The 18,775-nt window shown below is 38.3% G+C and overlaps 1 non-coding gene across 1 annotated transcript; it reads right to left on the bottom strand.

Annotated features, from left to right (window-relative positions):
• Positions 1 to 545: 545 nt before the first annotated feature.
• LOC132228853 (U6 spliceosomal RNA) lies at positions 546 to 652 on the bottom strand. Its single transcript, XR_009451464.1, has one exon. It is a non-coding gene; the product is annotated as a U6 spliceosomal RNA (small nuclear RNA).
• Between the last annotated feature and the right edge of the window lie 18,123 nt (positions 653 to 18,775).

The following is an 18,775-nucleotide window of genomic DNA, read 5'->3' as shown; positions in this document are numbered from 1 at the left end:
GTCACTCTTTGAAATAGCATCTGGATTAACTTAACCTAACAAATCACCAAGCAAATGGTAACAGGAAGTATTTCTTTTGTACATCCAAGTGTTTACTTTGTCGTAGACTTTCGTGGGCCACAGGCAAGAGCTTGCTATATTTATGTTTATCTGTACTGTAGGGGTTACTTTCATTATGCCAGCAGTTCTCAAAGTTTGGTCCAAGGACCTCCTGGGGCTCTTCAACACCCTTTCTGGAGGCATATAAAGTTAAAACAATTTTCATAACAATGTGTGTTATGTGTCATTATTAAGTCAGCTTCTACTCCTGGTGACTATATGAATGAGGGATGTCCACATGCCCAGTCCTCAACAGCCCTGTCAGCTCCTGTAGACTCATACTTCAGGCTTCTTTTATGAAGCCAGCCCATCTCATTTTTGGTCTTCCTCTTTTCCTGCTGCCCTCTATGTTTCCCAGAATTATTGTCTTTCCCAAAGAACCCTGCCTTCTCAAGATGTGCCCAAGGTAGGTTAGCTTCCATTTTGCCATTTTTTTTCTTTTTTTCTAAAATATGGAACGCTTCACGAATTTGCGTGTCATCCTTGCGCAGGGGCCATGCTAATCTCCTCTGTATTGTTCCAATTTTAGTATATGTGCTGCCGAAGCGAGCACTCCATTTTGCTATTTTTGCCTCCAATAATGTTTGGGGTTCAGTTTGCTTGAGGACCCACTTGTTCATCTTTATGATGGCCCACAGTATTGGTAGAGCTCTCCTAAAACACCATATTTCAAATGAATTATTTTTTTTTCTGATGAGCCTTCTTCATATCCAGCTTTCATAACTATACATAATAATTGGGAATACAGGGGGTGGATGATCTCAGCCTTGGTCTCTAATGGCACATCTTTTCTCTTGGGAATCTTTCTTAATTCTTCCATTGCTGCCCTTCTGAGTCTCAGCCTTCTCCTAATTTCTCGGCTGCAGTCTTCATTTAAATTGATGACTGAACCAAGGTAAGCTGTGCGTTCCTTCTGTGGTCATGATTTTTGTCTTTGTAACATTCAAATGAAGTCTTGCACTCTCTGCTTTCACTTTTTTCAGATGCTGTTTCAAATCATTGCTACTTTCTGCTGGTAAAATGATGTCATCTTCATATCTTAGTTTTGTGATATTTCTTCCACCAATTTTCACTCCTCCTTCCTCTGAGTCTAGCCCAGTGTTTTTGTATGATATAATCTGAGTACAGATTAGACAAATAGGGAAATAAAATGCATCCGTGTCTAACATCTTTGACTATAAGAAACCATTCTGCTTCTCCAAATTCTGTTCTGACAGTGACTTCCTGTCCATGATATAGGTTATATATCAGGATGACCAAGTGCTGAAGAATGCCATTTGTTTCAGAGCAACCCACAGCTTTCCATGACCCATGCGGTCAAAAGCTTTACTGTCATCTATACAATATTGGCTAACTCTCTGAAATTCTTTGGAGCCAGTATCCAACTAATGTTCACAATTAGATCTCCTGTGCCTCTTCCTAATAATAGTACTAAGATGATATTTGCCTTTTTAAAATTCTCGTTCTCTCATAAATGCATAGTGAACTTTTCCAGACTTACATTATTACAATAGGTTAAATACAGAAATAGATAGGAAAATTGAGCTGTCTTTTTTATTAAGCCACACATTAAGGAGGTTTGTAAACATGTTTAACATTAGTACTTCTCTCACTGATGCTTTTTATTTTACAAAATACAATGATTATTTTATAAAAGTTATCTTAACGTGCAATGGGTTCATTGCTTTTATTTCAAAATTAATTAATTAATAATTTTAAATTTCACAGTTTTAATTTCTAATAGAGTAAAAGTCAAGAGATATAACCCACATCAACAAAAACTCTTCAGGACCCTCAATAATCCATAATTGTGAAAAATGATACCTGAGGCAAAAGGCATGAGAACCATTGAATTACCTTGTTATAAACCTCCAATTCTACAGAACCATTTAAGACTAATTTCTAAGTAGCCAGGTAGAGAGTAGGGTTGGAACTCAACTTTGGCTGCATAGTGGAATCTCCTGGAGAGCTTTAAAATGAATATTGATGTCTGATTTATTACTATTGGCGGCGGGGGGAGGGATGAGTTTATACTTAGGCATCAAGATTTCATTTTCCCATATACATTCTCATTTCCAAGTTTCTTTGTATTATGGAATGATTCCTAAAGACTTTTGCCATCCCTCCAGTTTACTACAGAAAGAGACATCTTTTATAAAAAGATTGTTAATAAAATGCTAAAATGACTATTAAAATAATTGAAGTGATGTTTCATATATGAATTTATGATGGAAATAAAAGAAAACTTTCCTAATATGTAGTAAATTAACCCTTTCAAAGTATGAATGCCTAATAGACTGAAGAAAAATATGTTTATGATGCATATATACATATATTATTATATATAATTCTTGCATAATTTAAATTTTATATCAATTTCTAAGCCAATATTGAGGAATGTATAGATCCCACTTTATGGTTAAAACATGATATTTTAAAAAGTATATCTTGATTTTATTTTCTTTCCCTTTTTCTTCATTACTGTTTTTTTATTGTTATAAAAGATTTTGTATTTCTTAAACAAAATAAACTCCATTATTATGCTAATTTAACTTACTGCTCATGAACTGTCATCTAATTTTTCTGTGCTTTAGTAAATAAGCATAAAATGTTAATTATCAACAAGTGAAGCTTCTAAACTGTGTTGTGCAAAATTACATAATAGCTATGCAGGAAAACTTTGTCTCACATTTCTTAGTGTTGATAGAAAAGTGCTTATTAACATATAATTCTCTGGCAAGATGAATGAATAGAATTATATAGAGACAATCAGATAATGAATACCTTAACAATCAATATCCAAGTAAGATATGTTTATTAAATAAAAATGTATTAAGAGTGTGGATTCATTTTTATTGTTACTTTTTATGTTTACTCTTCCATGATAATTTTTATTTATTTATTTGTGTACTCTATATTGCACAATGGTTTTAAACATTATGAAAGAGCAATACCAAGCTTATTTCTTTACTTTTTACTAGCTTATATTTACAAATTCATTTGGGGTGTTTCCCTTAATTTTTTCTTTGGCTTATGTTTTGATATCACCAACTGTGTTTTTCCCTTTTTATTACTTAAGTAGGAAAGAATGTGTTATATTCCTCATAGTTGCTTTTTCCTTACAGAATTCCCCTGGCTCATCACTGACAGATCTTGATATCCAAGAGGGAGTCGGCTTGCAGGATTAAAGGCAAGAACCTCAATTAGACACTCTCTGATTTCTTCAGATGTTTTTTCTAATCTTTTAATATGGGATTATAGGCAGCTAGAACCTATGTTGCTATTATAAAAATAGTGAAGACTCTTTGTTCTAAATCATAAGCACTCCACATTTTAAAAATGTATATTTTTCTTAATTTGAATTAATTCTGGTCTAGATGAGGATAATGAACTTTGGTCAGTTCTTTGCGCTTCTGAGTACAAAATAGCTTGATGAGCAATGTGAAGTGCACACACTCTCCTCAGAATCTGCTGGAAAACTCCCTCAGAGACTGATTAGCTCACGCTTGTCACAAATAGGGGAGATAATTATGGGGCTTAACCGTCTATGTGGTGGATCTTTTGAGAGGCAATGGGTAGATCTAAGACTGTCTTTGGATCAACCCTAATTCTTATTATTGCACATATCTTATGAGGATTTTTTTTTGGTGGTTTTTCTTTTTTTGCACATCCCCGGGGAGCAAACATTGTCTCTTCCCCAAGGATGACATCACATTTCTTTTCCAGAAGATAAAATTGCCCAAATTAGATTATCTTTAATTAGTCTAATCTTATGAGCCATTCCATAAAGTTTATTGCACCCGTGCTGGCACCATGTTGCAAGATTCTTATTGAATGAACTAATCTTTTGCCATGGAAATGATGCTTATAAACAGTGTTGCTGATTCCTTTATTACAATAAAGATTTCCTTCTCTGAAGCTTCAGGTTTCAATGGCTGTTTTATGGTTCTCAGAAATACCAGATAACTTTATTTTAATGAGAATGTTGACTTATTCCAGATTTCACTTGTTACTAAGTTATTCTACTGCAAAATACCTTCATAGTGACAAAAGGCAAATAATTAAAGTTTTAGAAAATTTTATTTTTATAAAAAGTTATTCAGAATTATTACTGCTTTAACATAAGGACCATCTCCTTTAAAGTGTCAGTCTTGCTTTTTAGTGAAAAGAACAGCTCTCGGGCATAGACTTACACACTGCGTGGAAAGATTCTATTACTCATTAACAGGTAGGTTCTAGATAGAAAGATAAAACACACTACCTTCATTAGAAATTGTGTCCTGTTTATTAAATCCCTTTTCTGCCTCAGTTGCCATCAGCTTAAAACTATCTAGGATGTTTCACAAATATGCACTTATGTTTTACAAAATCATGATTAAAATGAATTACAGCCTCTAAATTAGAATTGTTGACAAGATGATCATAATGATATTCCAAGTAAGATGAAAATGTCTCTGATATAAATTTTCATCTCTTTCAAAGTCTTTTAAAATCTGCATCAAGCTTTTCACTCTTAAATTTTAAGACTTTCAATTGGTTTGTGACCTGGGTCAAGTTCCTTAACATTTTTGGTTTTCTGTTTTATGACCTTTGTAATTAGAGGGTTGCAAAAGATGGTTTGCAAATCTCTAAAGCACTCTAATTCTATAATATAAAATGCTGTGGTTCTCTGGGGACACTCTTCTTTCCAGAAAGTGTTGTCCAATTGTTGAGAGTTAAAGGAATTGTTTTTCCAATGGGCTTCACAATTTCTTGAGTGATTACAGTAACTTAAGTTGCATAACTTCTAATAGAACTATTTTAGTGTCAGATCTAAATTTCTTAGACTCATTTTTAAAACAATAAATTTTCTCAGGGAAAAAAGTTCCCCCTTTAAATAAAATAAATGCATGTCTCTTTCCTATATGAACACCTTCAATATCAAATTATTTTTCTCCATACCTCTAACTTTGTAACTTCCCTAGAATGAAAGAAAATATTTCTAATGGAAGGCTTAGTTTGGTGGTTTGAATTTGTAAATTTGTTTTACTAAAACTAGAAGAAGAAAATAAGAATGAGATGTTAAGTGTATATTCTGAGTACTTTTTAAAATTAAAAGACTATTTAATTAGAGAACTTGGATATTTTGCAAGATGTTGAAATCACCTTAGTTTTTTGATACAAAGAACATCCTTTTACATTCCTATGTCTTGATATTTTTGTTGTTGTTATTGCTCTCATCTTAGTCCCTCCCTAATACTTGAAGTTCAAAAGAAGAGGTCGCTGCTGGTTTCTGCCTGAGTTGATCTGTGTAAGTTAGAAGACCAGCATAAGGCTATTTCCACAGAGGAATTGAGACTCAGTCAATCAGACTCAGGTCATTGATTTTGGATCTGAGCTGCCATGGCGCCTGTTCCTGTTAGCCACCCTGGTGAAGCCCACTAAGTCTTCTAATCCTCTTAAACAGCAGTCAAGAAATTGAGATTAAAGCTGGCAATTCAACTTGTTCAAATAACAGATTTGACAAATTAGGAGGGTTCAACCATACGATAAAAAAAGTAATCTTGGTACTATATACTATGGTGCAACAACATAAATAAGATGCAAATCAGGTTATTAAAAATAAGTTAGACATATTAATAAAAGAAGTAATTCCCTTTATTTTGTTAAATGCAAAGGTAATTATGGTATAAATGAAATGTCAATACAACAGGACAATAATCCTCAGAATTCCAAAAGTAAACAATCAGATGTTTCACACTGACAACTTCTATGCCTTCTTGTACGGAAAAACCTAACATAAAAAATAAAAGTAATATTTAAAGAAATATTAATTTTGGCCCATTGGTATGTTTAATTTAATTCTGTCAATAAATTAAGCAAGGACCTGTGCAGTTTTAGTATTTATATGATAAATAGAAACAGTGGAAATAGTTATCCAAAGTTACCATTTAAATAAGTTAATAAATCCAACCAAATTACTTATTTAATATTTTAATTGAATTTACTAGAACTACTGTTCTATTTAGTAAAAAAAGTTGAGATTCTTGTTTGAATAGATACAAACATTGGAATTTTAGTAAGAATTATATTCTACCCTGAGTGCTGCTGTAGATGTATTCTGAAATAGCTTTTACATTATCCTGCACTGTGTTCACAAGCAGTACAGGATGCCCTTACATGTGTATGAGGGAAAAAACCCTAAATTTTAATCTCACTTAATATTCATTCATTTCACAAAAAAGGCAAAAAAGCACCCTCATTTTTATTAATTTTATAGTTATTTGATTATATGTATATTAATCTGTACTTTCCAAGCTTAATAATTTCAAACACCTTTCATTTTTTCTTTGTTTCTGATGTTTTTTATCTTTGTATACCCAACACTTAGAATAATGGCTGAAGCATAATATGTTGCTTGATAATTGCTTTTCTTACTGAATGAATGAATGAAATCAAATACTTCATCTCGTTGAATTTCAGGAAAGAAAGTAGTTGAGTGGGGCATTTCATAGTTCCTATTTGGTACTCATAATGCCATTATTTCCTTGGGACAAGTGAAGATCAACTTACTGTTCTTATATATTTAAATATCAAGCTGTTCTTTTTGGACTAGAAATTAAGATTTGACCTAGCCTATGAGTCACCATTCTATATGGAGTTACTACTATTATATACTTTTTGTGACCAGGGAGTCTATCTAATTTGTCCATATGTTTCCAGTACCTTGTCTATAGTAGAAATACAGTAAATATTAATTAAATGAATAGATGTATAAATGGATACATGACTATGTGATCAACTGAACACTCAAGTATTAGTTGTATCCATTATACAAGCGCATTGAAAACAGTGGCTAATTGGTTCAAATCTGCTGCCTGGGGAGGAAGGGCAGTTGAGGGCGGTCAATGCTTATTCAATTTAATTTTCCATACATTTATTGAACAGGTATTGAGCATGTGTCCACTCTTTACAGAATTACACAGTTGATCCTTTGGAAAGATACATAGAAATGAGGAGTGTGTATACCAAAGAGACCAAATGAATACAAAAAAAAATGTGCTTAATATATTAAAGAGACATTCCTAAATAAGCCATCAGATGTACTACAAAGTGAGAAGTTTGACAGAATACGTATAACTAGCTTTTTAAGAAGGTGCTTGTCTATCTGAAGTGATTTGAGATACAAAGTTGGCCTCCAACATTGCACATTTATACTCTTGTTAGTTCAATATTTCATTTGACCATTAATCTTTTCTCACAGATTTATTTTTAAATAAGAATGCCTTTAAGAGAGGTAACACAGGAAAACTCCAACACTTGGGTGCCTCTTTTCCTTTGTTAGAACCGTATTCTCCACCAAGGAGGCTTTGGAACTTGGTATGTAGGGAAGAAAAAAGTGCACTAATAAGAGAAAAATACATTTGACAGAGGAGATGAAGGCCTGCCATGAGTAACTTACTTAATTTCCAGATGTTTGGCCCTAGGTGATAGCCGATGAGGATAATCTCATCATTAGGAGCACAAAGCGCTCTAGGTCTAGTTCATAGCTTTTGCAGTATTGAATATCCCTGCCCCTGGGTCATTGAGAGGCTGTCACAAATAAAAAAATAAGATTAATACATGTTTGATGCCTATTATTTATACATTTCCCTAACAAAGTTACTTAATCCAAACTGCTCTCATTTTTTCTGATATGGATTAAAAATAATTAAAACTTCAAATATTGGCATGCCCTTTGTCTTTGTTAACCTGAAATAGAGAAAGGAAATATGCTGAATATGTTATTTTTACCACCTACTGAAAATAATTCCAATAAACAGTCATTAAGTTTTCCCAAAGGAGACTTTTCAGGCAAAAGATGCCAATATGCAAATAAGAATACTACACCTGATTATATTTCTTAGGGAAATATGTATTTATACAATTTAATGAGAATAAAATAATTGGCCAAAATAGAATTCTATTAATGTAGTTCAGTATTTGGCATCATAAACAAAACTGCTGAAGTCAAAAGTCATGTTGCCTGAATTATAAAATAATAAATAAAGTCTGACATAGAAACTAGCCCTAAATCATTTGAAAAAATTAGTATGTAGCAAAAAGAAAAAAATTATTTAAGTTAGCCAAAGTAGTATGAAGTTACCAAGATCATTAAACAATGGCAGGATTTTCCTATTTGAAACAAAAGTATAGGAAGTATTGCCCTTTGTATGGCTCTATGACATAGATATTTTCAGTCATAAAAATTGTGTTGCCCCAACTGTCAATCTCATTCTTGAATCTTCTCTGTCTTTTATCACCCCAATAAAAAGACAGACCATTTATTGAACATTAATACATGCCAGTTGTTTACATCTCACACGAATTGTACAAGGTAGGTATCACCCATATTTTATAATGTATAAATAACATAGCCAGGAATTAAATATAGATCTGTTTGATGCCAAAGTTATGTATATTTTTAATTACTTAATGCTCTCTTTTTCTGAATTAAAATACAAATATTTTACTTCATATGGAACATAAACATTATGTATTTGGGATCTAGAACTAATAAAAAGTAGGATGCCCTTCTTTTTTGCAAGCTATAGCACTTGAAAGGTGGGTGACAAGTATAGGGCAACCCAGTTATGCAGTTCCCACATATCCCATAAATGTTTATTGAGTGCTTACTATATACCAGGTACTGTTTGGTGTACTGGGGATACAGCATTGAATAAAAATGGACAAAAATTTTTTGCCTATAGAGAATATATATTCTAGTAGGGAAGACAATAAACTAAGTGAAAAAATAAATAAATATGTTATATTTTAGATGAGAAAAAATGAAGCAGGTAAGGCAGTTGAGATTGAGATCTTCAATAGTGTGAAGGGGCCAAAGAAGGCTTCCTGGTGGAGGTGACTTTTAAAATAAAAGTGTGAAGTGAGAGAACAAGTTGAGTGGATAGCAGGCCAAAGAACATTCCAGAGGGGGGAAAAAAAAGAAAAAGAAAAGAAACAGCAAGCTCAAGGTCTGTGAGACAGGAGCAAAGTGATTTACAAGAAATTTGGAATTGCCAGCTTCCAGTTAAGATGGTGGCGTAGGTAAATGTGGTACTCACCTTCAACCAACCACATCAAAAGTACAAGTAAACTACAGAGTAGCCATCATTCAAAACCACTTGAAATCTGGTTGGATGGAAATCCTACAACTAAGGAATGAAAGAAGAAGCTACATCAAGACTGATAGGAAGGGCAGAGATGCAAAACAGGCTGGTGCCACACCTATATGTGGAGAATAATGGTCAGGAGGGAGAAGTTGCAGAAGTCCCCCCCTAAGGAGCTAGGGGTCCCAGACCCACACCAGAACCTCAGCCCAGAGTTGCAGTGTCAGGAAGAGAAGTCCCCATAACTTCTGGTTATAAAAAAAACAGCAGGAATTGAGGCCAAGTGAGATAGAAGGCAGCTGGAGTCCCAGGCAATTCCTCTTAAAGGGGCTCACACACAGACACATGGACATACTTGGACTTACTTCATCTGAGTTCCAGCACTGGGGCAGCAGCTCAAAAGGCACCAAAGATATATGGGAAAATCTGGTATCGGGGTGAGAGCTGGAGGGCAACTTTCTGCCAGTAAGCAGTGCTGGTAAAGGTCATTGTTTCTTTTTTTATTTTGAGGCCACTGTTCCTTTGATGAGCCCTCTCACCCACAGAGCCAGTAGGCAGGCACCATATTTGAAACAGCATTAACCTGACTCACACTCTTTGTCCCATCCTGGTGATTTCCTGAAGCCCTGCCCCACCCAATGTTGCGGCCCTCCCAAGCTGTCTCTAGTTGCTTTTCTGTACAAATGGCCTGTCTTGGCTTATGCTTCAGATTTTCCTAAAATCTCTTAAACACGCAGCATCCGGCCTCAGTATGCCCCATACCTCTTGCTAAGTGGCCCCAGGCCCAGCACTAGCAGCAGCTGACCTTGCTTCATAGCTTGGCTTCACCTGGACACCTATAAGCCCAGCACAAGGATCAACCATCTGCAGATCGCTTTGTAGCACATGCCAGGTAGCCCCAGACAGAACACAGGCTGTATCTGAACTTGGCCTGTAACTCCCTGGGAGCCCTTGAGCTATAACACTCAGTGGGCAGCTTCAGACCACATCGAAGTACCACTACTCAATCACTTCCAAAAGTGATATATTTAAGGGGTGGAGTCAGGGTGCACCAGAGCCCACTGAAGTAGGTCCTGCTCTGTGGGGTGGGTCCCTATACAGCTGATCCTTCACATTGTTTGAGGTTGGCTGTCAGTGGCCACAGCCAGTCCTTACAGTTGATTGGTTTGGGGGTAAATCCCTTCCATTGACATGCCAATAACAATTAAGACTCAACTACAAAAGAAGGATGTACACAGCCCACATGGGGGCGCACCTCAAGTGTCTAGCGTGGGTGATCAAGGAGGCTGTGCCACTGGACCCTACAGAACACCTACTATATAAGGCCACTTTACCAAGCCCATGAGATGTAGCAGTTCTGCTTAATACATAGAAACAAACGCAGGGAGGCTGCCAGCATAAGAAGACAAAGAAACATGTCCCAAATGAGAGACCAGAGCACAACTCCAGAAAAAGAATGAAACAAGATGGAGACAAGTAATCTACCCGATGCAAAGGTTAAAACACTGGTTATAAGGATGATCGATGAACTTAAAGGAAAAGTAGATAAACTCAGTGAGAACTTCAACAAAAAGAGAGTGAGAACTTCAACATAAAAGTGGAACTAGAAAACATAAAAAAGAATCAATCAGAAATAAAGAATATATTTATTGAAATGAAGAATGCATTACAGGGAATCAGCAGTGGAGAAGATGGAGCAGAGGATGAAATCAGAGATCTGGAAGGTAATGGGGTAGAAAACACTCTATAAGAACAGAATCTAAAAAAATGAGGGTAGTGTGAGCCTCTTGGACAACTTTAAGTTTACCAACATTTATATCATGGGGGTGCCAGAAGGTGGAAAGAGAGAGCAAGAAATTGAAAATCTATTTAAAAATTATGACAGAAAATGTCCATAACTTGTTGAAGGAAACAGATATACAAGTCCAGGAAGCATAGAGAATCTCAAGATGAACCCAAAGAGGCCCACACCAAGATACATCATAGTTAAAAATGCTAAAAATTAAAGACAAAGAGAGAATCTTAAAAGCAGGAAGAGAAACATAGTTATTTATCTACAAAGGAGCTCCCATAAGATGGTCAGCTGATTTTTCAACAGAAACTTTGCAGGCCAGAAGGGATTGGTAAGAAATATTCAAAGTGATGAAACGCAAGGACCTACAACCAAGATTTCTCTACCCAGCAAAGCTATCATTTAGAATCAAAGGACAGATAAAGAGCTTCCCAGACATGGAAAAGTTAAAGGAGTTCATCACCACCAAACAACTATTATATAAAATATTAAAGAAACAGAGAAGCATAGATTAGACTGTCAAACCTCAGAGGGAAGGTAAGGGAGGGTGGAGGTAAGGGGGAGAGATCAACCAAAGGATTTGTATGCATGTATATAAGCTAGCCAAGGGACACAGACACCAGGGGGGTGAGGGCATGAGTGGGGAGGTGGGGGGGGCAATGGGGGGATAGGATACATATGTAATACCTTAATCAATAAAGAAAAAATGTTTTTTAAACTTAAAAAATATTAAAGGGTCTTCTTTAAGATGAAGAAACAAAGATAAAAATATGAATAAAAAGTGGCAATAAATACATATCTATCAACAATTGAATCTTAAAAAAAAAATGAGCAAGCAGAACAGAGACTCATAGATACAGAGAACCATTTGACAGTTGCTAGATGGGAGAGGGATTGAGGGGATGGGTGGAAATGGGAAAGGATTAAAATGTAAAAATTGTTTGTTACAGAATAGTATGCAAATAGTATGCAAAGGGCCTAGGGAATATAGTAAAAAGTATTTTTATAACTATATATGGTATCATTTGGGTGTGAGATTTATCAGGATTACCACTTAGTAAATTATGTAATGTCCAATCACTGGGGTATACACCTGAAACGAATATAATAATGTATGTCAACTGTAATTGAAAAAAATTATAAAAGAGATGAAGTTGCTATTGGTTTAAATAGGGAAGAATATTAGTATTAGTATTAATATTAATATTAATAATATTAATATAATATTTCAAGATACCTATAATCACAACTTTTCACATCCCCCACCCCCATAATAACTATAGAACAAAGGGTCTAAAATGTTTTCTATACATTTACACAATGGAATACTACATGGCAGTAAAAAAGAAGGAACTCTTACCATTTGCAACAGCATGGATCGACCTGGAGAGTATTATGCAAAGTGAAAAAAGCCAGTCAGAGAAAAATAAATATCACATGATATCACTCATATGTGAATCTAATGAACAAAATAAACTGATGAACAAAATAGATCCAAAGACATAGAACATGAACAGACTGATGAATTTCAGAGGGAAGGTGGGGGTGGGGTGTTGAGGGGGAGAGATTAACCAGGGAACTTGTATGCATATGCATAGTCCATGGATACAGACAATAGTGTAGTGAAGGTTTGGGAGGGACGGGTTGGGGAGGGGGTCAATGGGAAAAAAAAACCCACACACAACAAAAATACAACAATAAAGATAAATTTAAAAAATTAAAATAATTTTTTCTAGGTTACAGATCTCTTTAAAATTTGGGGGAAAATTGTTGACACTTTCCCATAACTATGAGCTTTGTCACACATAAATAAACTTGCTTTCCATTGCCAGGGCGGAGAAAAGACGGTATTTATAGACTCTATGAAGACACCCATGGGTTACTCTCTAGGAAGCCCTGAAAATAGATCTGATACTCACTTCTGCTTGGTAAGGCAAATGTTAACAATCTGGTCTGAATTTTGCTTATTTCCATGGGTCCTTTTCCAAGATCCTTGGGATAATATTGAAGTGTTGGTCATATCCCTGACCATTGTATGGCTCTTTTCAGCTTTCATAAATACATTCTTTAAAAGCAGTGAAAACCCCATTGTTTATTGGCACAATTTATTTGAAATTAATTCCATTATTACTTCTTATCACTTAATTATTTCTTGCTAAGTTCCCCCAATAGGGTTAGAATCTGCTATACTGTTATGACTTAATTTCTTTTTTTGGGTGACAGAAAAACAAAATAACATACAGGGAATGATGAGAAATATTATTTCTGTTACAAACATTTACCCATACCCTTTTATTTAGGTTCAATTCACTCAATGACTAATGATTACTATATATACTAAATATCACCAGTATGCCAGCTGGGTGTACAAGATAAGGTAAAAGATGTGAGAAAAATAATATTACCTGCTTGAAGAGGTAAAACATAAATACCTAAAATGTGTAATACTAGCTTCCTTGTTTGGCTTAGTGGTGAAGGAGTTATTGCACATAATGGCAAATGTAAGACTTCAAGTATGGCAAGCATACTCACCTTCCCTGCTCTCCTGAAACTGCTCGCCTCTAAGAACAGCGCTCCATCTGCCACTCTCTCAGTGGAGGCCATTAATATTCTGTTTCCTGAATCTTGTATCAAGATTTAGTTTTGGCATCTATCCAACCCTCCAGTGCCATTATTTTTCAGCACTGCTAAGGCACCATGTACTTCTCCTAGCATGGCACTTTTTTCCAAAACACACACACACACACACACACACACACACACACCCCAAAACCTGTATGCCTTTTAGAATTGCAAAAAAGTTACATAAGGGAGAAAAACCATAGTAAGTCTGCCCACCATTGACACATGCTGATAGTGGTGAGTTATATTATCTTTGAAATTCTAAATAAATAGACTTACAGGCAAGTAAAGTGCTCATAGTCAGGGGCCCTCTAGGTATTAATTGTCTTTATGTTCTGCTGTCTCCAACATCTGCAGGTGAGCTCCCATGTGGGGAAAGGGGGGCCCTTTTTTTTTTCCAGGTGTTGACCTTAAACAGACATCCAGAGATTTCTCTAGCACAATGGGTTTTGGAACAATAAAAAATTGCATCCCAGCCAGCATTGAGTGTTGACCTATGATCCAGGATGTCATGGTCTGATTCCAGATCAGGGCACATGCCCGGGTTGCTGGTTCGATTCCCAGTATGGAGTGTGCAGGAGGCAGCCAATCAATGATTCTCATCATTGATGTTTCTATCTCTCTCTCTCTCCCTTCCTCTCTGAAATCAATAAAAATATATTTTTTAAAAATAATTGCAATTTGGAATATTAGGTCCAATGGCAAACTATGTGTAAGTCCAGAGAAACAAAGGAGAAGAATGGTCGATCTTTTATGGACTTGGGAGGAGCTGTTGTAAACAAAGAGTCCATTTCAGGGAACTAAAAAATTGGAGTATGGTGACTTTTCATTGGCTAAGCTATGACAGTCTCCCAATGGCTGAACTGTTACTGGGTGAGGAGGAATCTTTTCTCCCTCTTTCTGAGGTAGCAAAGTAGTACAGTACTTTCTGTCTGAGTTGCAAAGCACCTGTTTTCCTGTTGGGGTCAGTAGGGTGCATTGAGTGACACTTGTGTGACAGTTCTCTCTCCTAGCCTCCTAACTCCATTTTAAGTGAGGTTTCTGTTTATTAATTTTCTACATTAGTTACAACCTCAGAGCTGAAAGTAGGGCTACGCCCATATATGAGGTATTACCGTATTAAGTAATATTTGCAGATGCCTGCCTACCTATTCTTATCTGGAGAAAATCTAAGACACAACCCCTAGTGGCCATATTTTGTACCACATTATCTCTCCTCCCTCCCCTTGGTAACAGTTGTTTTGTGGGAGAGAGGTGGAGGGCTGATTAACCTTAATTTTAGGGCTGAGTTCTAATTGTCTTAAGCAAATAATTTTTTACCCAAATACTTCTAACCCTTACACCAGCCCCTATCATTGGTTTAGGATCTATAATGTTTCCATAAGCCTATGAGAGGCAAGGAATTTCCGAGAGAAGTTATTTCTTCCTTGGGACCTGGTCATTCTCTTCTCCAGCACTAGTTGGTATAAGGATATGAGATCTGCAACTGCAGCAGCCATTGTGACCACAGTGTGAGAATCTTGATTTGACTGGGGGCGCCATCTGAAGCATAAGAATAAAGCCAAAAATAAATGAGACAAACAGAAGCTCTATCCTCACAGAGTTTACTTGTCTGCATGATGTTTATAGTATATTATCAACTATGTGAACTAATGTATTTTCTTTACTAAGTCGGTTTTACTTGGGTGTACTGTCACTTGTAGAGTCCTAACTGATATTTTGTCAATGAGCTAACTTTTTCCCTGGAGAGATGACTTGCACAAGTCTCTTTTTCTTTTCTTGACTAAAAAGGGTGCTTGAGAAAAATGAAAGGACACTCACACAGAGTAGCAGGGAGAGCTTCAAGGAGTATTGGACTTGATGCTGGATTCCAGTGATATTAAGAATAGCTTCTACCTATTAAAAATTTCCTGTATGCTAGCATTTTGTTTTTCTCATGTCTATTCCACAGTGCTAAAAGGAATTATTAAACCCATTTTGCACATGAGAAAGCTGAAGTTCCAAGAGACTAAATGACTCAAAGAATATAACTAGTAAGTGACACAGCTGGAATTAAAAATTGGGTATCACTAGTGCTAATCATGACTACACAATACTGACTTGATTGAGTTTGATGGGTATTGTATCTGTCATTGTTATTGGCATTTCGGTTTTTGCCATTTGGTATTTGGGATAATTCTTTATTAGGCAGGATGCTCCCATGTATTACAAGGCATTTAGCATCTCTGAACTCCTCATTATATGTTAATAGAGCTCATAGTCATGTTGTAAGAATCAAAAATACTTCCAGATAACTCCCTCGTTGAAAGTAGTGCATCCAGTTAAGAAATTCTGGTAGTAGATAAGGACAAGGGAACACACTTCCTATGTGACTGAAGTTTATATTAAGGGAAAGAAATGAGCATGGCACGTTCAGCAGACTTGAATAGCACAGCCTAGGTCAAATGCTACATCACAAGATGTAATGGAGGTAGAAGATAATACTGGAAATACAGACTGGTACAGGTCGTGTAAGGCTTTCATTGCCACATTTTTCAGTCCTTTTTTCCCCCCTCATAGACGACAAGAAGCCATGAAAGGTAGCATGGGACTAAAGTAATGTCCAAGCTTTAGAGTCATATAGAGTTTGGTCTAAATCTAATTTTTCACATCCATCCATCTCTTATTTAATTCATTCATTCAATCAATACTTTTGAGAATCTATTGTGTTCCAGCAACCTTGCAAGGTGTTGAAATACACTGAATGACAAGCAAAAAAGAAAGAAAAAAGAGAAAAAACTTGACATAGGCATGGAGAACAGTGTGGTGATTGCAGGGAGAAGTGGGGGGGGGGTGGAAGTGGTAGAGGATATAGGGGACATAAATGTTGATAGAAAAAAATGAAAGAAAAAAACTTTAAAAATAAGAATAAAAAATTATTTAATTTTACCTATAAAAATTACATTATGAACAGATATTGTCACTGTAGATTTCCTCAAAGCCTTTAATAGACTAATGTACAAATCTTCAAGAGGTAGAATATAGTATGCAGTGTTTCCCAAAGTTACCTGACTCTGGAAACCTCCTCTTTTACTGCAGAGCATGACCTAGAACTAGTGTTCTCCAAGAATTGTATGGAAAATACTCTGAAACACATAGGTTTTAAGGAAAGCAAATGTTTTTTTGTTGTTTTTTTTAAAATATATTTTATTGATTTTTTACAGAGAAGAAGGGAGAGGGATAGAGAGTCAGAAACATCGATGAGAGAGAAACATCAATCAGCTGCCTCCTGCACACCCCCTCCTGGGGATGTGCCCACAGCCAAGGTACATGCCCTTGACCGGAATCGAACCTGGGACCCTTCAGTCCCCAGGCCAATGCTCCATCCACTGAGCCAAACCAGCTAGGGCAGGAAGGCAAATGTTTTTAAGAGACTAGTGAGGAAGGGACTTGTGAAATAGAACATGAAAACTAATCCTATCTAATAAAACAGAAACATGGTAATTGGCGTACGACCGCTACCCTTCCCATTGGCTAATCAGCGATATATGCAAATTAACTGACAGCCAAGTTGTTGGTAACCGCCAACAAAGATGGCGGTTAATTTGCATACTCACAATGATGAGAGGCGAAAGGGGAAGGACTTAAGAATGGTGATCGGCAACCCAGGAGCAGGCAAGAGTTGGGGGGTGGGCAACGGCTGCCTTTCCCGACCCCCCAGCGGGTGATCGCCATGGGAAAGCTGGGGTTGCCGGCTGGCCTGCGGCCCTGATCGCCATGGCAATCGGAGGGTGGGAGGGCTGGGCCCAGGCCAGGCAGCAACACCAACCCCCACCATGGCAGTCCAAGGGCGGGCGGGCTGGGCGCAGGCCAGGCAGCAACCCCGACCCCCGCCATGGTGATCAGAGGGCGGGAGGGCGGGGTGCAGGCCAGGCAGCAACCCCGGACCCCCGCCATGGTGATCAGAGGGCGGGAGGGCGGGGTGCAGGCCAGGCAGCAACCCCGGACCCCCGCCATGGTGATCAGAGGGCGGGAGGGCCATGTTGCAGGCCAGGCAGCAACCACGGACCCCCACCATGGCGGTTGAAGGGCGGGAGGGCGGGGTGCAGGCCAGGCAGCAACCCTGGACCCCCGCCATGGCGATCGGAGGGCAGGAGGACCGGAGCGCAGGCCAGGCAGCAACCCCGGACCCCCGCCATGGCAACTGAAGGGTGGGAGGGCCTGCGACCCTCGATCACCATGGCAATCGGAGGGTGGGAGGGCCATGTTGCAGGCCAGGCAGCAACCCCGGACCCCCACCATGGTGATCGAAGGGCGGGAGGGCGGGGTGCAGGCCAGGCCGCAACCCGGACTCCTGGAACCTCTCTTAAAGGTTCTCTTAAGGCAGTTGGTGAGGGACCTCGGAGAGCCCCAGGGGGCCCTGGTGCCAGCAAAACTGAGACCTGGGGCGGCTCTCCCCAGAAGGTCCAGAAAACAGCCACTGCAGCCCGCCCCCACCCCGGCGCAAGGCATGGCACGCTGGGCCCGAGGACCCACCCCCTCCCAGAGGCCCCTGGCTTGCTCATGCAGCCCTGGTCACATCACTGGAGCAGCTATAAGGCACAGAAAGCACCATGGACAGCCGCTTGCTCCCACTTGCATTTGCAAAGACAAGGCCGGAGGGCGTGAGGGCCGGCTCACATCTCCTTCTCCCTCCTTTTGCTCCTCCTCTGGCTGCTTAGCTCACCCAGCTTCTTGTCCAGGCTCCTCTGCAGCTGGGCCCACTTGGCGGGGTCCAGGGACCAGTCCTTGGCCCCACTGCCAGCATACAGCACTCCCACCCAGCTGATTCTCTGCAGGTCGTGGGCGAGGGCCCTCTCCCCACAGCCATGGATCTTGGGCAGGCAGTGGCTGAGGCAGTAGCCGTGGCTGCAGTGTGGGCAGAGCAGTCCCGGATTATGAGAGGGATGTCCGACTACTGAAACTGGCAGGACATTTTTCGAGGGGTCCCAAATTGGAGAGGGTGCAGGCCAGGCTGAGGAACACACCCTCCCCCGTGCACGAATTTTGTGTACCAGGCCACTAGTACTATTAATAACTGTAGCTAATCAACGTGTTAAAATATCACATGCCACATGGGATCATTACTAACATATAATGTGCATAAAACTAGGGA

The sequence above is a fragment of the Myotis daubentonii genome, chromosome 2 (genome assembly GCF_963259705.1).
Source record: "Myotis daubentonii chromosome 2, mMyoDau2.1, whole genome shotgun sequence".
Taxonomy (NCBI): Eukaryota; Metazoa; Chordata; class Mammalia; order Chiroptera; family Vespertilionidae; genus Myotis; species Myotis daubentonii.
Note: the sequence above shows the minus strand (reverse complement) of the source record. Positions and strands in the feature narration are given on the sequence as shown.